General features: G+C 37.2%; 1 protein-coding gene across 7 annotated transcripts in view; it reads right to left on the bottom strand.

Moving 5' to 3' along the window:
- The window catches only part of SYT14 (synaptotagmin 14), a 197,188-nt gene that overhangs the window by 29,440 nt on the left and 144,443 nt on the right, over window positions 1-23,305 (bottom strand). The gene's annotated exons all lie outside the window — the stretch shown is intronic.

The following is a 23,305-nucleotide window of genomic DNA, read 5'->3' as shown; positions in this document are numbered from 1 at the left end:
AATCCAAGAAAGTCATCAAAGAGGAATGACAACAACAAGCAGCCACAACAAACTGTGGGGGCAGCCATTCTAGCAGAATGTCTTTGTCAAGGCATTCAGATTCGAAATGAAGAATTAAAGCTACCTCTATTCACAGATGACATGGTCTCCTATGTAGGAAATCCTAACATACACACACACAAAATAACTAGCAGAACTAATGAATATGTTCAGCAAAGCTTTAGGATTTGTGATCAATATACGAAAATCAATTTTATTTCTTTACACTAGCAATCAATGATAAGAAGAAAAAATTAAGAAAACAATTCCATTAAAAATAGCATCAACATGAATAGATTACTTAGGAATATATTTAACGAAACTGTAAAACTTGTATTATATTGAAAGTTACAAAACATTTTTGAAAGAAATCAAAGACGTTCTAAATAAATGAAAAGACATCTTATGCTACTGGGCTGGATCCTCTCCTCCTTTCTTACCACTGTAAGAGGCGGCATCCCTTGTATTTCAGACCAATTTCTCCATTTGCTGTCTGGATCCTATTTTCTACAGCCTTCTTGTCTCACATCCTAAATATCATGCTTCAATGAGTATGTCTCAGCCATATTTAAATACGCTTAAGTCTCACTCATATTTTAAAAATTCATTTTGAATCCCAAACTACCTATGGCCAAGGACAGAAGTGCTGGAAAGAATCAGGCAGAACAATCCCCAGAACTCACAGAGGCCTGAGAACGATTCACATTCTGAACCAAGTGTAGAAAACATAATATACGGAGCACTGAGTTAAGTACTTAGAAGGAAACTGCCTGAGTAGTGGGGCCAAATTAACCCTAGAATAAAGCATGTCTAGTGTTCTGTAGCAAAACTTAAAAGCAAGCCTCAAAAGGATCAAACTGCTTTCAAGTAGCCTGATTGCATCCAAGAACAAAGCTCAAAAGTATGAGAAAACAAAATGATTTAGCACCCAACAATGTAAAATCCACAATATCTGGGATCCATTAAAAATTATCAAGCACACAAAGAAGGAAAATAAAACCCACATTAAGGGAAAAAGTCATCAGTAAAAACTGACCCAGAAATAAAACAGATGATATAGACATACACCTTAAAACAGCTATTATAAATACGTTCCATGTAGAAGAAAACATGGACTTGTTAAGAAGAGACAGAGACTACATAAAATAGACCCAAACTTAACTTATGGAGACTGGAAAATATATCTGAGATGAAAAATACACTGAACTAACTGGATTATCAACACAGACACTGCACAGAAAAAGATCAATGAATCCAAAGACACAGCAATAGAAGATCCAAAATCAAACCAGAGAGGAGAAAAAAAAAAAAAAAAAAAAAGACAGGGAAACTAGGTTTGGTGGCTCATGCCTGTAATCCTAGCACTTTGGAAGGGTGAGGCCGATGGACCACTTGAGGCCAGGAGTTTGAGACCAGCCTGGCCAACATGGCAAAACCCTGTCTCTACTAAAAATACAAAAAATTAGCCAAGTGTGGTGGCACACACCTGTAATCCTAGATACTTGGGAGGCTGAGGCAGGAGAATCACTTGAACCTGGGAGGCGGAGGTTGCAGTGAGCTGAGATTGTGCCACTGTACTCCAGCCTGGGTGACAGAGTGAGATTCTATTTCTGAAAAAAAAAAAGAAAAGGCAGTGGGGAGTGGGGGAATTAAGAACAGAGCATCAGTGAGTTTTTGGACAACTTCAAAGGGTCTCATATATATGTGTAATTAGAATTTCAGAACGGGGTTATGTGGCCAGAACTAATATTTGAAGAAGTACTGGCAAAAGGTTTCCTTCAATTAAAACTACAAATCCAAACCTCTGAGAAGCTCAGTGAACCCCAATCAACAAGATGAGATATATATGATGAGATTATGGCTCCTAGCTTTATCAACTATTTGTACGGTGGTACTGTAAAATGATTTAGGAAATGGAGGAGGAGGAAAAGCATGTTTAGGGGTAGGGGCAGAAAGGAGTTCAATATTGTACACACTGAGCTTAAGGACTAAAAGTATAAAGCTGTAAAGGTATACTACATGTGAAAGCACTCTGTAACCAGTTGAAGAGTTTTACAAATGATTTAAGTATGTGTTCAACTAAGGCAAGAAACTCAGGGATCTATTTATAATACTAATGATAATGCTAAGCTTAAAACTGTAAAACATAGATACAGATGTTCAAATAAATAGGAATAAGGCATAGTTAAGAGTAAGATAATTAAAACAGGGTGCAGTGGCTCACACCTGTAATCCCGGCACTTTGGGAGGCTGAAGCGAGTGGATCGCTTGAGCCCAGGAGTTCAAGATCAGCTCTGGCAATAGAGTAAGACTCCTGTCTCTCTCTCTCTATAAAAACAAACAAACAAAAAACTATTAAAAATTAGCTGGGTGTGGCAGCATGCACTTGTGGTCTCAGCTACTCGGGAGGCTGAGGTGTGAGAATTGCTTGAGCCTTGGAGGTTGAGGCTGCAATGAGCCACGATTGCACCACTGTTCTCCAGCCTGGGTGACAGAGCAAGACCTTGTCTCAAAACAAATAAGCAGTAGCAACAACAACAACAACAAAAACCTAACCAATCAAACTGCTGTAACTATGTGTCAACCTTGTTTGAATAATGTTGTAACCCTGCCAAAAGCTCCTCTGTCTCTCCCTAAAGAAATGAGACCTTAACTTCCCTACTTCGGAATGCCAACTCCACTCCTATGGAGTTGGTGTTTTTGGGTGGTCCATCCTCACACTTTATACTTGAATAAGTTCTCGAAAAAAACAGAGTAAAGAAGATAATCAGATGTAAGTCACATATCTTTTGGGCTAGGTTCTCAAAAATAAGCAACCAGACAGTTGCCAAAAAAAGTCAAAATTAGCACTCAGCCCTAGGAGTCTTGCAAATTTTTATTTGCCTACACCTTGCACAAGAAGCAGAAAGAATACTTTAGAAAATACAGAGGTTTTGATCTGTCAGTTCACTTGGGAATGCATAAGTGAATATATTAATAAAATATGGAAGGCAAGATAAAACACTAACTAATACTCACATTCACCATTACTGGTACCACTATTGGCTGACTTCAGCTACTCAATCAGATTTATGCATTTACTGGCATACTCAGCTATCAAATGAAATAAACCTACTTGCTATGTAATGTCTATTAACTCATTCCTTATTATATTTTCAATAAATATGAAGAGCAAGATACGAATCTGAGGACTTCTCCAGTGAAAACAGCTTCTGATGTAAATCTGAGGTTGCCACAAAAGCTGCACCCATTCTGGGAATAATAAAAGCTGAAGAACCTATATTCTTCAGTGGAGCAGAGTAATAGTAATCATTGTCTCCCAAACTGAGTCTGATTCTCCAGAGAACCTGACCTGAGGGCAACTGCTAAGATGCTTCACTAGAAATATATGCGCACTTTCAGAAAGTTCTCCTCCTAGAAAGAGGTATAACTGCAACGTTAGTACTGTAACATATAAGAACTGCATGTCTATTAATTAAGAGAAGGTACCACCTTTTAAAGTTAGTTATCCTCCAGCTGGCTTACAGAAAGGTCCTCTGGCCATTGTGTGGGCAAAAAGAGATCAGAATAAGATATAATAAATTCAGAGAATGGTAAATAGATTTACAAAAGCTCCTAGCCAAAGTGTGGGAATGAAGTCAGTTTTACAGGGCTTTAGAAAAAATCTCAGAAACAAGTAAGAGGTATAGGTAGATCTGTAACAGTGGGGAAGATTCACAATTGTCGGATTTAAGGCAGCTACAATAGAATCCAGAAGAGGCCAGGGATTTGTCAGTACCATGGATAGCTCCCACTCAGTTTCTCTGTCTTTAATCCCAGAAGGCCAAAAATTTTATCTAGCTGCAACACTCTGTACTTGGAGGCCATTTATAGACATCTTGAAAAGGGAAATATCTGAATTATCTGAGACACAGACTATGGCCACATCTGATAATTATTATTAGGGGTGTGTGTGTGTGGGGGGGTGTATTATACATATATAAAATCATCATCATCTTAGACTTAACTGAGGGACTGTCGGGGGTCATTAACTTACAAAAACCAATTAAGGGTGATGAAATAATCTGTACAACAAACCCCCATGACACAAGTTTACCTATATAATAAACCTGCACATGTGTCCTGAACTTAAAATAAAAGTCAATTAAAAAAAAATCAATTATGTCCAAGCAAGGTGAGGAGGGCATCCTCACAGAAGAGTGGCACACCAGCAGGGTGAAGAGGATGTCCATGCCAGGGTGGGAAGAAAGATATGAAGTGGTGACTTGGCATGGGGAGAGGGCCCAGATGGGCAGCCTGGTGGTGGCCATCAGATCCTGAGAAGGATAAGGAGAGCATTTCCACAGAGTGATGGCCTTGCCTGGGGTGTAGAGCCTTGGGTGTGGTAAAGAAGACATTTCATTGAAGCCAACACATAGTGACACAGAATGGGATGTCAGAGCCCTTTGTAGGGTGAGGAGGGCATCCATTCAGAGGTGTGGGCCAGTGCAGGTGTCAGATCTCAAGTAGGGTAAGGAGAGTGTTTCCATAGAAGAGTGGTCTAGTGGGATGTCAGAGCCCAAGCATGGTAACTAAGGCTGGTGTCCTGCATCGGGGCAGCCTGGTACAAGGCTTCAAATCCTGTGCAGGGTGAAGAGAGCCTTTAACTGATGTCAAAGGCCAAACACAATGAGGACTTCATGCAGGGGAGAAAACAAACACAGAGAGTTAGAACATGACTTTGGGAATGGGTACATTTACATGGAAGAAGGAATAGCTGCAACAGAACACTGGCTACATTCAATGAGACTGAGCAAATGAGTTAGTACATTAAGGATAACAGAAGCCATGCTTCTCACTATGGAAGAAGGTAGCTACAGATATAAAAAGGGAGAAAATTAGTATGAATCCTGTGGTGCTGAATTGAAATTGGTAGTCCCAATGTGAATGCATGGCTTTCAATATATAGGTATAGAAATAAATAAAAATGTAAATATGTGTACGCATGTATACATACATAAAAATAGAATAATGATCAAAAACAGAAGGATAATATTCCATAAGTCTTGCCTCTATGAAAAGGTGGCATAAGCCATTAAAGATATTTAGTATGGTATATACCATTCTAGTGTACAATTAAGACTTCAAAAATTTATATTTTCTTTCATATTTTATAACAAGTTCTACACATATTAAGACTATCCCCAAAAAAGGGAGAAAATTTTTAAAATTACTCATGCAAGATGTTCACAGGGACAAAATGGATTATGAAAACAATGAACTGTCAATTCCCACTAAAAGGAAATCAAATTAAACTATCCTTACAGAAAAAGTGGGTAAAAGGTGATAGTCATAGTGGGGATGATAGAAGTAACAGTAGTGATGACGATGTTGATGATGATATTGACACAACTAATATTTACTGATTATTTACTAAGTCCCAGGAACTGTGCTAACTACTTCATGTGAATTAAAATCTTAAACACACTCTGACTTAGGAGTTAGGACAATGATTATTTCAGTTTAATTTGTGATTACCTTGAGTTTCAAATTTCCTTTCTTAAATTTTAAAATGGTAATAACAATTCTCTTATACCACAAAACAGACTGAAGATTAGTTCAGATTCAAATTTCAAATGCTATGAATAAGTTACTGGCAAATATAATAGCAAAATATGATTCATATGTTCATTAAAATAGGAATACAGAAGGTTATTTCTGAGAGACCAACTTCATCGTGAATTCTCTAGCTACCTGAGTTATTACATATGATGTTATTACTGTTGTTTTTGTATATATCCTCATAGAGCATTAAATGCATTTCCCAGGAAATGAAATGATAATAGCTACAGAAAAAGCAATGGTTTTTATTTCACTTTGTCATGATGTGTTATTTTGGAACAAATCTTTTAATGTTATCTTCATTCCTGCTGTCATTTTACACTGTGAATTTCAGGACAGTCCAGGTGGTCCAGGTGGGACTATATATCCTAAGAATGGCCTTGTGGATAACTAATGGGCCACTTGGCATATTTTTCTAAATCAGTGTTCCTAAAAGACCAACGAAGCCCAGGAAATGATGAATTTGTTGGTTTCTTAAAAATTTAGTTCTAATGTCTTCAGTGCCACAATAAACTTTGTTTAAATAAACTGAATCCAAAGAAAAATATAATCTATAATATTCTAGGTTACATACAATGAACACTGGTTAAAAAAAAAAAGAATATGTTTTTTCTTGTGGTCATGACTTTAATTCCTCTTAAAATGTTTTTTTCTCTCAAAATATGCTAAGCTTCTAACAAATCAAGGATAAATAATTTTAATATTTTACAGTATATATGAAATGTAAAATTTTGAAAGAAGCCAAAGGCAATGAAATGGTTAACATTTAATAGTGTGTATAACTACTTCTTTCCATTCAGACCTATTTCAAACTACTCAATAAAATTCAATTCTACAAATGTTTTTCATAAAATTATTCATATTAAAGGTTTAGCTGGTTGTAGTTTGAGCAGTTTTGGAAAAATCAGTTTTAAAATAGTTTTCTGAATGATGTGGTTTGTTTCATGTTACGTCTTTGGTCAGAACCAACAGCTATTTTAGAACTTGACAGTGACTCATTGCAGTCCTGGGGCTATCCAGAAAGTAACAGTGAAGAAGAAGATACGAAAGTCAGATGGATTCTACAGGGCAATGGCAATTGATACTGTAGAGTCTCTTGTAGAGCTTTTAAAAGATACATATACTCAGGCCCCACAAATCTAAGTGGGAGCCTGAACATCTTTACTTTCAAGATTCCCCAACTCATTCTAGTGTAATCAAGATTGAGAATCAGTTTACAAGGCTTACTTAGCTCATAGCCAATTAAGCATAACAGAAAGGCACTGATTATGTGAAACAAAGACCTGATGTTTTTTAAAGGCAATGTGCAGAAAATTCACCTAATTCTGATGTAGCATCAAACTGATTAAAATAGGATTTCATCTACATTATATCCAATCACTGAAGCTTTAGTGAACATTATCATCAAGAAATTTAAAAACATTATATTAGACATTAGCTAATTATCTCCCCAGCATCCATTCATCACTTCCTTTTAGTGGTGGTATCATGAACTAAACTCCTTTCTAACTCTCATCTAGTGTGATCTGGAAGGTGATCTACCACCCAGCTCCAGGGCATAAGCTAATCAGTGCAGCCCATCTCTGTAGCCACTGTGATTGGTTCTGGATTGGGCAGATAACTCAGTGAGACATAAGGAGTTTCAAGAGGGCCACTATGTGAAACCTGATTATACAGTGGATGCATGGAAAGTCAGGGTCGGGGAAGAGAGTAGAAAAAGCCAGCACCTTGGTAATATTATTTCAGTCATGCCTGAAGAAAGGCCTGCTCTCCAGATCTTTATTAGTGTTTAAGCCATTTTGAGTTGGTGTGCACTCACTTGAAACTGGCAGAATCTTAACTGATGCAAATAATTATTCAATGTAATACCTGGCTCTTTATGATTAAATGATGGTATGGGGATTTCTAAAAAGAAAACTTTTCTTCATATTTTAACTATAATTGCACTTATACTACTTATAATTCTACTCCTGAAGCTACTTCTTGGATACCTAATGAAGACACACTGCTAAATATTTGAAAAGGAGACCAAAGGCAGTAAAAGATGGAAAGATCTGACGAAACACAAAAAAACAGACAAAAATACGTCCTCAGAACTTATTCCAAAATACATACTTCAACTCACTCATATCCACAATGTTCTTTGGGAAAACGATTTATATCAGTGGCTCTGATATTTTTGTGTATGCTACCATCACTTGGGCAATTGGTTTAGAACAGATTCCTAGGCTGCTTTCCAGTGATTCTGATTTAGTGGATCTAGTGTTGAGTCCCCAAAATAGATACTGTTCATATTCCACAAGATTCTGATGCAAATGGTTGGTAAAGCATACTCAGAAATTCTCCAGGACAGAAGAGGGTAGTGGATCTGTTTCAGAACAAACACTTCAGCTTTTAATTTTGCATTTTAAATATTGATTTTTAAAGAGTAGCATTTCTAATGTAATATAAAAGTAAAAAATATTTTCCAAAAGTAAACAAGCATAAGATCTCATTAAAAGAAGATAAAGGGGAGGCTGGGCCTGGTGGCTCACGCCTGTAATCCCAGCACTTTGGGAGGCCACAAGGTCAAGATATCAAGACCATCCTGGCCTACAGGGTGGAACTCCATCTCTACTAAAAATACAAAAATTAGCCGGGTGTGGTGGCACACACTTGTAGTCCCAGCTACTCGGGAGGCTGAGGCAGGAGAATCACTTGAACCCAGGAGGCAGAGTTTGCAGTGAGCCAAGATCACACTTCTGCACTCCAGCCTGGTGACAGAGCGAGACTCGATCTCAAAAAAAAAGAGATGAACGGAAAAAGAAATACTGTATATGAGTTGTAAATTCATTTACAAAATATAGGATAGCTCTTCACCAGTGAAGAACTACATATATAAATCTACTTTTATTTTTTGAGACAGGGTTTCACTCTGTCACCCACGCTTGAGTACAGTGGTGCAATCATGGCTCACTGCAGCTCAATCTCCCAGCGTCAAGCAATCCTCCCATCTCAGCCTCCCTAGTAGCTGGAACCACAGGCATGATGCCCAACTAATTTTTTAAAACATTTTGTGTAGAGACTGGGTCTCCCTATGTTGCCCAGGTTGGTCCTGAACTTCCGGCCTCAAGTGATCTGCCTGCCTCAGCCTTCTAAAGTACTGAGATTACAGCATGGGCCACCACACCTGGCCTTATAAATCTACCTTGAAAATAATTAACAGTCATACATCTAATCATCTATTTTATTTTATTTTTTTTGAGATGGAGTTTCGCTCTTTTTGCTCAGGCCGGGAGTTTCGCTCTTTTTGCTCAGGCCGGAGTGCAATGGCGTGATCTTGGTCACGATCTACAACCTCTGCCTCCTGGGTTCAAATAATTCTCCTGTCTCAGCCTCCCAAGTAGCTAGGATTACAGGCACCTGCCCCCACACCCAGCTAATTTTTGGTATTTTTAGTAGAGATGCGGTTTCACCATGTTGGCCAGGCTGATCTCAAACTCCTGACCTCAGATGATCCACCCACCTCGGCCTCCCAAAGTGCTGGGATTACAGGAGTGAGCCACCGTGCCCTGTTCTGATCATCCAATTATAAAAATAAAATATTATGTACTTGGAAAGAGAGGAGAAACTTAAAGGAGAAACTATTCATTTTAGGTACAGTTTTCAAAAAAGATAGTTTAATATAAAAGCATAAATTTGAAGACAGCTAACAAAATCCCTGGTTGTAAGCCACAGTGAACACTGTTGGTTGCACGCTCAACAGCCACTGCCAGCCTCCTTATTTCTTGTTGTTAAGGGCTCTCCTCCTACTTCAGAGACTAAAAATGCCAGCACTTGAATTTCCAGTCTTTCTGGCAGAGACCACGGGTATGTAACCAAATTCTAACCAACGGAATCTAAGAGGAAGTTTACTGAGGGCATGTGCTGTAGCCATCACTAACAGCCATACTTAAAATGTCACCTCCCCTGCCAAAGTCCTCAATGGAGGGTCTCCTTATCAACTCCCTGAGGAGCTCCACTTCTCCAATGCTCAAGCCACTGCCCCGGGAGTGAGGGTGAGAATGTGAAATATACCTACCTTATTATCCAACGAAAATAAAGTCTAAGTGGTACTTAAGTTCTCCTAGACTCTTTAGTGCTTTTACAATACTTAGCCTTAGTTCAAACGTCCAAACACTGTCTACATGCTGACTTGCAAAAGAACTTTGAACTTATGAGAATGGGACCACAACACATTCACTAGGTAGGTTATGACTGGCAGTATAGCACAGCATGGACTGTCTAGATAGACATTTACCTGTGAAAGCACATTTTGCCATTTTTCCCTTTTTAAATATCCAAGCCCCTGACTACTCAACAGCCACAGAACCCCATCCACTAAGGAACGTAACATTATCAACAGCCTCTACTTCTCTCTATGGCACTCACACAATTTAGTAAACTGTTACATTGATCAGAGCCATGAAATTTTAGGATTGTTAATGAGTTAACATATCTCATGACACATTCTAGGGTACAGAATCATAAAAGATTCAGAGGAAAATGGTGAGAAACATCCAAAAGGACCAAAATTTAAAAAGAAATGGCAAAGATCCACAAAGAGAGAATCCAGCACTTTTTCATAAAATTATTTTGGTCATAATATATTTTCAGCAGCATACCAGTACTGATGATGAAAAGAGCACTTTTAGTTCTCATTTCTGGATCTACTTTACATTATATTTTTGTCCTAAAAATCACAATCTTGACATTTCAGGGATTCTGAAAGATTTTTATATCTAATGAAAAACAAACTACATGGGAATAAAGACATGTTCCTCCTTTAAACTTGGTTCTATCAGCAATCTCAGACAAATCTAACCCGCTTTCAGGTCAAATTTAGTGTTATAAAGATATATTCATAAAGTACAGAATAGCTAAAAGAACAGACTGTGGAGACAGATGAATTTAAATCCTCCCTCTGCCTCTTACTAAGCATGTGACTTTGGACAATTCAGTTAACCTTTCTATATCTGTTTTTGTTTTGTTTTTCAGCCACAAATTAAGGATAATAGTACCTATTTTGGGGGTAAATGTGTTAATATACATCATGCTTAAAACTGCACCCAGTACATGGAAGCACTATTCAAGTAGAAGTAAGTAAGGAGACGCTGCCTTTCTTTACCTCTTTCTACTAATGTAAATATTCTTAGACATTATATGTGAAAAAAACATTTTAACTAAATCAAAACCTGGTTATGACTGGCAGTGTTTTAGTATAGCATGGACTGCCTAGATATAAATTTTAAAATCTGAAAACTTCTTATTCTATCATTAATACTAAACTTCTACTGTGAACTACATCAGTCAGGATTCAGTGAAGGAAACAGAAATCACTTTGGGTATTCTAAGAAAGAGATTTAATTCAGAAAATTAGGTGTTTACAAAATTGTTAGAAGAGCTGGGGTAGCAAGGTTTAGGCTAGATCTGCAGAAATGACTCCTAGAACACTGAAAAGCTGATCCACCAAAGGAGCTACTATGTAGTGAGAAGGTGGGAAGATATGAGTTAAAAATATATGATCTTAGCTTGATCAAGAGATCGGGAAGTCTTTACAGCCAATGCAATTACCTCTTAGTGTACATGAAGCTATAAACTAGCTACTATACACCAAGGAATACCATGCAGCCCTAAAATAGAATAAAATATATTCTTTGCAGAAACACGGATGCAGCTGGAGGCCATTATCCTAAGTGAATTAGCACAGAAACAGAAAATCAAAGCCACATGTTCTCACTTAGAAATGGGACCTAAATAATGGGTACACACAGACAGAAAAATGAAAACAGTAGACTCTGGGAATTTCAAAAGTGGGGAGGGTGGGATGGGGTAAGGATTGAGAAACTACTCATTGGGTACTATGCTCACTATTTGGGTGATGGGTTCAATAGAAGCTCAAACTCCAGCATTATGCAATATATCCTTGTAACAAACATGGACACCTACCCCTTGAATCTAAAAAAAAGAAAAAGAATGTTACTGGAGGAGGAAAAACATCTTTCCTTGAACTTGCCTCCCTGAAGCAGTAAGAAAACGGCCTCTGCCTTTACTTTAACCTTGCAAATCATGCACATACATGTTTAATTGCTGGAACCTGATTAGCACCCAGAACGCTACTGAATCTCAAATATATTCCTCTTGAAGTACAGGAAAAAAAACTAGAAAGGGCTGCGAATATTTGTATTTTGCCAAGCAATAAAATGTAACACAGTGACTTTGGGATAGTCAAAGTCACAAAAGTACAGTTTTGTAATCTGTAAAATGGGGATTAAATAGTGATGCCCTACCCATAGTAATGTTGTGTTTAGGATTTAAAGAGATTATACATACAAAACACTTAATATAGTGAAAATAACATTCCCTTGCCATTTTGAAGCCTTAGCTTAACTGTCCTGTAGCATGCAGCTTTGCAGCTGAAAAGTTTGATGCCCTTCTAATCTTTCTAATTTTTACGTCACCTGGGAGTCTTTTAGGATTTTCTTTCACCCCCGGTGTTCTAAAATTTCAAAATGATGTGTCTAGGTCTGGACTTTCTCATTTATTGTTCAGGTCCCTTCAGAGACATGCTCTTCAGCGTTGGCACGTTGCCTCGTATTTTCAATACAACCTCCTCCCCTCTGTTTGCTTTCTTTATGAATCACCTGTTAGTCATATTTAAATCGTCCTGGATTATCTAAGTCTCTAATCCTTTTTTAAATCTTTCCATCTGTTTCTTTTCTACTCTATTTTTCTTTTCAGTTCCTGGAGGTTTTTTTTTTTTTACTTCTGTCTTCTAATTAACGGGTTAGCAAACTTTTTCTGTAAAGGCCCAGACAGTAAATTTTTTGGCTTCATGAGCATATGACCTCTGTCATAACTACTCACGCTACTGCTGTAGCATGAAAGCAGCCATAGAAAATATGTAAACATATAGGCGGGGCAGGGCATCAGTGTAACTTGCTTTACAGAAACAGGTGGAAAGCCAGAGTCTGTCAATCTCATCACTGACCCTTCTACCGTTTGCTTTGTTTTGGCAATCATACTTGTAATTTACAAGAGCCCCTTTTTTCTATATCTGTTCCTTTTTCTGAGCATTTTTCTCTTCAAAAAAAATTTATGTCTTCTCAGATCTTTCTGAAAACACTAATTAAAATTAGTTTTTAGTGTTCTTGTCATCTTTGCATTACGGACTCTTTCTGTTGCATAATTTTGTTTTCTATTTATCCTGGATTTTCTCTTTCCTGGTGGAGGCTTTCCCTTACTGTCTCCTCAGCCATGACTGCCTGTTTATATTTAAGAATACATTCCCAAAAAACTCTACACATCTAAATGCAGTTTGTTCACTGACAGGCCTAAGTGTGATTAGACAGAGATAAGGCAATTTCCCTGGGGACTCCTAAATGTCAGTATGGGATGATATTTGCTTGGAATCTCGAGTTTTTCCAGAGAAGAAACTTAACGATATTTACTGCCCAAGGGCTAGACACAAGCGTGACACCATTCTTCATGCTGGATGGAGATACAACTATACATCTTACAGGATTTTAGTGATTCTCTTGCTTTTAATCCCTAGACTCATGCTACCCCATGCTGTACCTGGTAGCATTCACGGTTCTGTGATCAGGTTAGTTCTCTCCTCCTTCTATGTGCACTTTATGCTTGGTTATCTCCATTCTTTCTAATGAGTCTGTTACCAGCCTCTATTCACAATGTCTTCCTGAAGGTGGTATCTCTCATCTGCTGATGCCCTCTTTCCAGCTATTTGGACCTTATGGGTATAAACATGAATGTATATATATGTATTTATTTTTGCAAACTATGATACTATCATTTCAGTGGAGATTACAGGAAGAATAAATAATTATATGTGCCTAATCTACTATCTTTCACTATAAAAAGAAATAAACCCTTTCTTGCATTTTCTTCTGGCAGTGCCAGTCTAGGCCAACTTGTTTAACACACACTACGACTTGTCAGATATTTAAGTTTTTCAAGTTCAATAATATTTTTATAAATTAAGCACCTGTATTCAGAAACTGTGGTAACTGGACACAGTTGAGCATTTAGAAAAGGCTTGGTTATGCAAATCTATTATTTAAGTAAGATGTAAGAGAATGTTATCTCAAGAGAGCAAATTCATGTACTATAAAAGCAAAAATTTATTTACAAACTACTGATATGCAAATCATAATGTGAATATACAGATTATATTAACCTTAGAATTCACGGTATGGAATACTGTTTACAGTTATTCACTGCCCCTCACTGTTGGTACCAGGCTTGGCCGTAAGACTTGCTTTTAGATCAGAAGTAAGCGAACTACAGGCTGTAAACTGAATGTGGCATGTGGTCTGTTTTTTTGTTTTTTTTGTTTTTGTACAGCCAGCATGCTAAGAAAGGTTTTACATTTTTAAAAAGAATTGTAAAAAAAAAATATGCGACAGAGACCATATGTGAAATTAAAAAAAAAAAAAACAGTGAACTCTCTGGCACTTTACAGGAAAAGTTTGCCAACCCCTGCTTTAGATAATGAAATGTGAATGCAAGTGGCATGTGTCAATTTTGCACAAAAGCTTTAAGAGACAAGAATTAGCTTGCTATGCTCTCTGCCGTGACAACCAACAAAGTTTCAGAAAGAACCTGCCCAATCAGTCTGGATCTTAGAGTGAAGAAAACATAGAACAGAGCTGTAATTGACCCACAAGGAACATTTAGCATAATTAAGAAAAAAACCTTTGTTGTGGGCATTTAAAAATTTCAGGATTTGTTACCTCAGAATAGCCTACTTTAAGCTGCTGGATACACATCAATGTAATATGAGTTACTACATATGCCTAAAAATAATAAAACTGCATTTAAAGAATATTTGTAATTCAGTCTTTTTAATAATTATTCAAAATACATTTCTAAGAAGTTATGTCTCAAAAACATTTGAGGGTTGCACTATATTTAGTTTCTGAAAACAGTTATTACTAACTACTCCTGTTGTTGCAAGAATAGTACTTTTACCCTCTTCTTTTCCAGCTTGGTATGTTCCTTCTGATTTTGAAACCTGAAAAAATACAGTGCAATAATTTTTTGCTTGCAGACTAGTATCTAAGATTACCACAAAATTAGAACATTCAATTTATTCATACATGGATAAGATCAAATAAAAATAGCATTTATCAAGTTCCCACTCTTTGCCAGATGCTGTTCTAAGGACCCTACATGGACTGTCTCTTTTAATTCTCACAAAAATTGTACGAGGTAGCTGTTATCGTTACGATCTCTTTTTACAAATGAAGAAAATGAGGCACAGAGAGGCTGAATATTCACCTAAGGACATACAGTCGGGATGGAATGGGATGCCCCAACTTTATACCAACCCTCCTAAATGCAAACATAAACTTGGTCTTGAATATCTAACAATTTTGGCATTAAGATGGCAGATTTCTATCTAGTAATTCTTTAATATTTTGTGACAAATCACAAATGAGCTGGTATAAAAATTCTTCATAACTTGAACACAGCTTAAGGGACAGTGCTAATTTTCATTTCAAGGAGAAATATATTACTGAAAGTAAATTGACTAACACGAAAAATGTACTTCTAATATGCTGTTTTCCATGAACTAAAATGTATCTTATTCTCTTTAGATATATATATATAACTTTTATTATAGAAATTATAGCGATGTGTCACCTAATGACACAGATACATTCTGAGAAATGCACTTAGGCAATTTTGTCATTGTGAGAATATCAGAGTGTTCTTACACAAACCTAGATGGTAAAGCCTGTTGCTCCTAGGCTACAGCCTGTATAGCGTGTTACCGTACTGAACGTTGTGGGCAACTGTAACACAATGGCAAGCATTTGTGTATCTAAGCATATCTAAACATATAAAAGGTATAATAGCTACTTGAGAGGCTGATGAGCCCAGGAGGTCAAGGCTGCAATGAACCTTGATTGTGCCACTGCACTCCAGCCTAACAGAGTGACCCTATATCCAAAAAAAAAAAAAAAAAAAACAAACCAACGAAAGACCAAAAAATATATAGTAAAAAGACTATGACTATGTCATAATCTTCTGGGATCACCATCAATTATGTGATTTGTTGTTGACTGAAATGTTATGTGTGGTGTATGACTGTATATAATTTGATTATAATATCAGGTAATTATAAAATATAACAAAACTATTTGTACCAAACTTAAGTTTTCAGTTTCTATTAGTTCTATCAGCTTTTTATACTAGCAAAAAAATGTAATTTAGTACCATTCTAATCACTAGTTGCTCCAAAAGTGACAAACTATAAAAAGGACATGGTAAATAGCGAAGGTATAAAAACAATTCTAAGAGATACAGGAAAGAAAATAATATACAACTTTTGTAAGATCAGAGAATATCTTTATAAAAATGGTAGAATTACTCAAATTAAATTAATGACACCTGTTTTATCTCAGAGAAGCAACTAATACTTATAGTCAGTTCAAAGGTTTCCACATACTTTACCTCATTTAATCTTCACAACCTTGTGAAGTACCCAGGTAAGCTGGCACTACTGTCTCAATTCTAACATGTGTACTATGGAGAATTAGCCTTTTTCTGAGAACATCTTTGCATAATCAACACCTAAAAATGTATATTTTACTCTAACAGGAGCTCCTGGAATACGAACACATGGTACTTGCAGGAGCATGTTCATTTTCAATGACAGAAATTTAAATCTATTTGCTTAAAATAAACATCAGGAAATTTATACTCTGGCTTATCATGAACAATAACTTTATGACCAGAATTATCCTTTTTCCTGCATAAAATTAAGTGGAACTTTCAAACAGATATTTTTGTGACTCGTTACAAGTCTCTACCAAGTCCACTGCACAAATGTGACTATGAAACTGGAAACCTGCTAATAAAGAATTTCATTCCATTTAAAATGTTTAAAATGAAGTTCCTGTGTCCCAGGGCTGCCTTAAGTATTTCTTAAGTTCTCTTCCATTATAAGAACATAAATACATCAAGGACAAAAACTGCCTCTTTTCTAAATTAAATCTCAAGTTTTCTAGAGAGAAAAACACCTTTGCAACCAGTTTTCTTTAAATTCTCACTATCTGCCTAAACTGGCACTACTTTGGAAAAGCAGCATTAAACCCTGTCGGGTTTCCACGGGAGGAACCCAGTGGGAGGTAATTTAATCATGGGCCAGTTACCCTCATACTGTTCTCATGACAGTGAGTGAGTTCTCTCGAGATCTGATGGTTTCATAAGGGGCTTTCCCCCTTTTGCTCGGCACTTCTCCTTGCTGCTGCCGTGTGAAGAAGGGCATGTTTGCTCCCCCTTCTGCCATGATTGTAAGTTTCCTGAGGCCTCGCCAGCCCTGTGGAACTCTGAGTCAATTAAACCTCTTTCCTTTATAAATTATCTAGTCTTGGGTATGTCTTCATTAGCATCTTGAGAACAAACTAATACAAGGGGCAACCAACATCCAATGACTGACTGATGGGGGTATAAAGGTCTGGTCATCTCAGCCAAATGGGGACAACTCTGTAGCACAATTTTAGTTCCAGAGTTCCCTGGGGCTTAACCAAGACTGTCATCGGGCACGCACTGCAGCTTGACTTCTCTCTGCCCAATCCTGCTTCCATCTCCTCTCTTTTACAAGTATGAATCCCAAGAGCACTCCTTAACAAACATTTTGCACACTAAACTCCCTCTCAGAGTCTGCTTCCCAGGTAATCCAATCTATAACACATATGGAGCCGTAGATTCTTTCACAAGGAGGCAACTTTGTTAGTCAATTCCCTGCTGAGTTAGGCCATTCTTACGTTGCTATAAGGACACACCTGGGCACTTTATAAAGAAGAGAGGTTTCATTGGCTCACAGTTCTGCAGGCTGCACAAGCATAGTGCAGCAATCTGCTCAGCTTCTGGGGAGGCTACTGGGAGCTTTACTCTCAGCAGAAGGCAAAATGGAACCAGGCATGTCACATGAAGAGAGCATGGGTGAGAGAGGGAGAGGGGGAGATGCCATATACCTTTAAACCATCAGATCACATGATAAATAATTCACTATCGTGAGGACAGAAGCAAAAGGATGGTGCTAAACCATTAGTAAGAAACCTGCCCCCAGGATCCAATCACCTCCCACCAGGTCCCACCTCCAACACTGGGGTTTACATTTCAATATGTTCAACATGAGATTTGGAGGGCACGTCTAAACTGTATCACCTGCTTCATCTGATTCTCGACCACAGGGGTTTGTACACTCCTTAGTCACAAGAGCAAACGTTTTTGGGTTATACTATAGTAACAAAGAACTCCAAATTCTCAGCAGCTTAATTCAACAATGGTTTACTTCTTGCTTATACAACATACTCGATTTTGGATTGGCAACAGAGGCTTCCTTTAAAGCTCAAAGCGGTTCCATTTCCACACAGGCTTCCACGATAGTGAAAGCATTATTCTGATTCTTAAAGGTTATGCACAGAAGATAAAAGCAAGTCACCTGGCCACACCTAAGTTCAACAGTGTTAATGTATGCTGCTTCTGCAGAGAGGAGCAACAGACCTTACAAAAGCAGGCTATGTGCCAGAGTTGACTCACAAGTCATAGTTTGCAAACTCTAGTCAAAAGCAGTGATTCACAAACTTCAACGTATATCAGAATCATGTACAGTGCTTGTTAAAATACAGATTTGCTGGGTCTTACCCTCAGAGTTTTTTATTTCAGAAAGTTTCAGAGAGGGACTGAGAATCTGCACTTCTATAAAGTTCCTATATGATGTGATGTTGGTGGTCCAGGAATCATACTTTGAGAACCATTTGTCTACAGAAACTTAACAGGTATGCCTGCAGCTCACCTGACAATGTAGAGAACCTTATTTCAAGATGAAACACACCACAGCTTTGTCAAGTATCAGTTTTCCTAAATGGCAACTCACCAAAACCCTATAAATTATTTAAAGTAAACCAGGGATTTAATAAAGATTCCTCTATTCTGAGAATTGTCCGACGTGTGGGTAACCTCACTGTTATTATTGCTAGCCACTCTGAAAAGATCAGGCTAATTAAGTACTGTTGGTACAGGAAGAGTTGTGTGGACGTTTGTGAGAGAAAGAATAAAGTTTCATTATCAATCAATCAATTTAATAATATTAACAGATCTAATAAGCTAAAGTTAGAAATAAAACCAGGATGAGGAAAAAGGGAAAGGCCATCTTATGCAACTGTTACAGAGAGTAACACAGTACAAACAATGCAAGTGAAGAAAGTAACTGGGGTTATATACTAAGAAAGAGTGCCATATAAACAAAGCTAAGCATATAAGAAAAGTTCCAATTATGACAGGGATATACCACGGTAGGAAGGGTAACTGACATTCTAGCCATTGTGTTTGGCCTAAGACAGGACTAAAGCAAGTAAACCATATGGCTATTTCAGGGTTCTGATTTGAAAACACCAGAAGCTAACTCTGACTCATAAAGTGAAACAGTAATTTATTAAAGGAATGGGGATGAATAAAGAATCGAGTTAATGGTTAAGTTTCTCAAGAATAAAGTCTACAAGCCACACTACAGAATTGGTCAGGTGAAGAAAACCTGCTGCTCTTCTCACTGCATTCTTTTGTGCCAAGGGCTTTTCTCTATTGCAACTGTTAGTGGCCCAGCTCCGATACCATTACTGCATCACAAGAGCTATTTGTCAACAGTCACTGTTGCCTCTGAACACCAGATACCTCCACCATCAACTCCATGGAAACACAATCTGAGTGCAGCGCCTGCTTCTTTGTTCAGTCTGTACCGAGGTTTCCTGAAAACGAGTATGAGCGGCAGAGTCTACGCCACGCAGTGCACGCCATACCTACCAGGGAGACTGCGAAAGTCAATTTCATGGCTTACCTTAGGGAGGCAGACATAGTTATTCCCAGATAGTTACTGAAAAGGTGGAAAAGTGAGAAAACATAATACATATCTGCCATAAAACGCTGTATCAAGCACACAAAACTCATCTAAATTTCACCAATTTCTGTTCCCACCTAACTCCTTTCCCAATACATACTAAGATAATTAGAGAGTATCAGAGACGGATACACCTTTCCAGATCTCATCGCACAATGAGAAACCTGATGCCCAAAGTTACCAGATGATTTACTTAGCTTACACGGCTACTTAGTAGAAAGAAATCATGCTTTTTCAACTCTTAGTATATTTTCTATCATGCAATGATCAAGAAGGCACACTTCAAACTGTATCTTAAATGTTAAACTTTACTCTTATTCTCAGGGAAACTACCTGTTTATTCCTCAGAAAATCATTTTGGTAACATTGGTCTTTTTTTTCTCTCAATCAGTTCCTGCAAAACTAGCTATCAAACAAAAATTTATATGCAAAATTTTATTTTTCTATTATCTATTTTTAAAAAACTGTAAGCTTAAATGTGTTTTAATTGTAGTTTGCAAATTCTTTGGCTGGATTAAAACTTTTCCTTGCCAAAAGGCTAATATTCTTGCAACAACAAAAATGACAACAATAATAAGTAATTATTTAAAAGCTACTAGAAGGCCTGGCATGGTGCCTCATCCCTGTAACCCCAGCGTTTTTGGGAGACTGATGTGGGAGAATCGCTTCATGCCAGGAATTCAAGACCAGCCTGGACAAAATAGCAAGACCTCATCTCTTTAAAAAAAAATTAGCCAGGCCTGGTGGTGTGCACCTGTAGTCCTAGCTATTTGAGAAGCTGAGATGGGATTGCTTAAGCCCAGGAGTTTCAGACTGCAGTAAGCCATGATTGCACTACTACAACCTAGCCTGGGTGACCCTGACTTTTCCAAGAGTGACACCCAGACTCTGGGAAAGAAAAGCAACTAGATTTTCCCTGTCCAGTCTATCATCGATGGGCATTTGGGTTGGTTCCAGGTCTTTGCTATTGTAAACTGTGCTGCAATGAACATTTGTGTGCATGTGTCCTTATAGTAGAATGATCTGTAGGGACACGGATGAACCTGGAAACCATCATTCTCAGCAAACTGACACAAGAACACAAAATCAAACAGCGCATGTTCTCACTCATAGGCGAGTGTTGAACAATGAGAACACATGGACACAGGGAGGGGAGCACTACACACTGGGGTCTGTTGGGGGGAAATAGGGGAGGGACAGCGGGAGGTGGGGAGTTGGGGAGAGATAGCATGGGGAGAAATGCCACATATGGGTGAAGGGGAAGAAGGCAGCAAATCACACTGCCACTTATACACCTATGCAACAATCTTGCATGTTCTTCACATGTACCCCAAAACCTAAAATGCAGTAAAATAAAAACCAGAAAAGCAACTAGAACAAATGTTTCATTATGAATATATCTCTTACAGATATATTATCACAACTTACAAAAATTAGAGCCAAACTCACCCAAGTAAACTATAATCACAAGATCTCCCCACAAAGTTAATATTAAAACTTAAGCAAAGAGAACATTAATACTATAGTATGGATAGAATATATACTTTCTATTGGCATTATATTTTAATGACTAAACAGCTGATAGCACAGAAGCCAAAAGCAAGTAATGAGATTTTGAGAAGGTGGAGAGAGAAGGAAAGCAAGAAAGAGGAACAATTAAATACAGGGTACTGAATTTGAGAAGCAAATCCGCACAGAAAAACATTCTCTAAAGAGCAGAAGATGGACAGTTTTATTCAAATATAAATGCTTTATCTTTAGAGGAGAATACAGGCACTGGGGCCTATCAGAGGGTGGTGGGTGGGAGAAGACAGAGGATCAGGAAAATTATTAGGTACTGGACTTAATACCTGGGTGATAAAATAATCTGTAAAACAAACCCCCATGACACAAGTCTACTTATATAATAAACCTGCACATGTGTAAACCTGAATTTAAAATGAAAGTTAAAAAAAAAAAGTTATGTCTTAAAAGCTATTTATTTAGCACTTTTTCCTTTTTGAAAACACTCCTCAAAAATGTATTGTACTGGTTGGCAGAAAAAGATTACAGAATCAATAACTATAAGCTGACATACATAATGTAGGTCCGTTAAAAACTGCTTAGTTTGAACACAGATAAAACAGTATTATTTTCTTTGGCTTCATTTTATTTGTGAAATGAATATAATTAAAACAGAATTGGGAACAGATAAATTACGTACCTCTTGATGACACAGTCTTTCTCTTCTAATTTAAATGAGTTATTTCTATATAAGGGCATATTTTCCACAGAATAACTAGTGATCACTCAGACCAAATAATGAAAAAGTTTAGAAATCACATTAATAACTGTAGATTATTCAATTTTATGAAAAATTTGTTCTTTTCCCCCTGAAATATTGCCTGTTCTTTCTTTCTTTCTCTCCTCTTATAAGCTGCTATTATTTTAAAATAATACTTGTTTAAAACCTAAATTATTCTAAAATAATTACCATTTTGGCATTTCCCCAAAATGGTAATTCTGAAAATTTAGAAGGATAACAAGTTATCAATTTTCCCAATAGAGATTAAGTCTTATCCTAGAAACCCATATGATTATACCATATTTACCATCATTTTGTACTTAAAAACATTGAAATCACTTAGTTAAACTGGTATGGTATGACTGTGTATGAAGGTCCTACAAGATAAAATGTTGCCTGGTGTAAATGCAGTAAGACCCTAAACTACTTGGACTGAAGCTTACACATTTAAAAGCTTTAAACAATCCTAAAATACTATACTTTTATTTTAAAATATAAATCTATTCTAAAATCTGTATATTTTAAAAATGCTTTTTATTCAATATTACAGAGAAGAATATAAACCATAATGTACACTTATAGCATATACAGATTTTTTTCATAATCTAAGTAACTATGTGGCATAATGTTTCTCCCTGGTTTAAATAAACAGTGCAGATATTTCTCTCCTGTGATTTGCACTGCCTTGTGGGAATTTAGTTAAAAATATGGAGAGAGAGAGAGAGAGAGAGAGCGATTTATATGTGATTATCATCTGGAGGACAATAAGAGAAAAGAGAGAACTAGCTCAAAGTACTAAGCTTAAGGGTTTTCCTTAAATACTTCAAAATTTTTGTTTAAAAAGGGTGAAAAGATAGCCAGGTGCAGCGGCTCACGCCTGTAATCTCAGCACTTTGGGAGACTGAGGTGGGCGAATCACAAGGTCAGGAGTTCAAGACCAGCCTGGCAAACATGGTGAAACCCCATCTCTACTAAAAATACAAAAAAATACAAAAAATGTGGTGGCATGTGCCTGTAATCCCAGCTTCTTGGGAGGCTGAGGCAGTAGAATCGCTTGAACCCAGGAGGCAGAGGTTGTGTTAAGTGGAGATTGCGCCATTGCACTCCAGCCTGAACGACAGAGCAAGATTCTATCTCAAAAAAAAAAAAAAAAAAAAAAAAAAAGGTTGAACAGTCTAATGAGGCCAGATTTTTTTTTTTAACTTTAAAATAATTTCACAGTAGTTCTGGAAATATATCCAGTCATGACCTAGGTAGCAGTGCATATTCTGTAAGAGCAAATCCTTTCTGCAATACAGCAAATAAAATATGGGGCTGATCCTTCTTAATGTATCACCTACTTCTAAACCCGGAAAAAAAAAATACTATAAGGGGTTTGGATGACTTCATAATCAAATATTTAATAAATGTTCTACAACAACAAAAAAATTGTAAAA

This window comes from Aotus nancymaae, unplaced genomic scaffold (assembly GCF_030222135.1).
Source record: "Aotus nancymaae isolate 86718 unplaced genomic scaffold, 86718_ANA_hifiasm-v0.15.2.pri h1tg000039l, whole genome shotgun sequence".
Classification (NCBI taxonomy): Eukaryota; Metazoa; Chordata; class Mammalia; order Primates; family Aotidae; genus Aotus; species Aotus nancymaae.
Note: the sequence above shows the minus strand (reverse complement) of the source record. Positions and strands in the feature narration are given on the sequence as shown.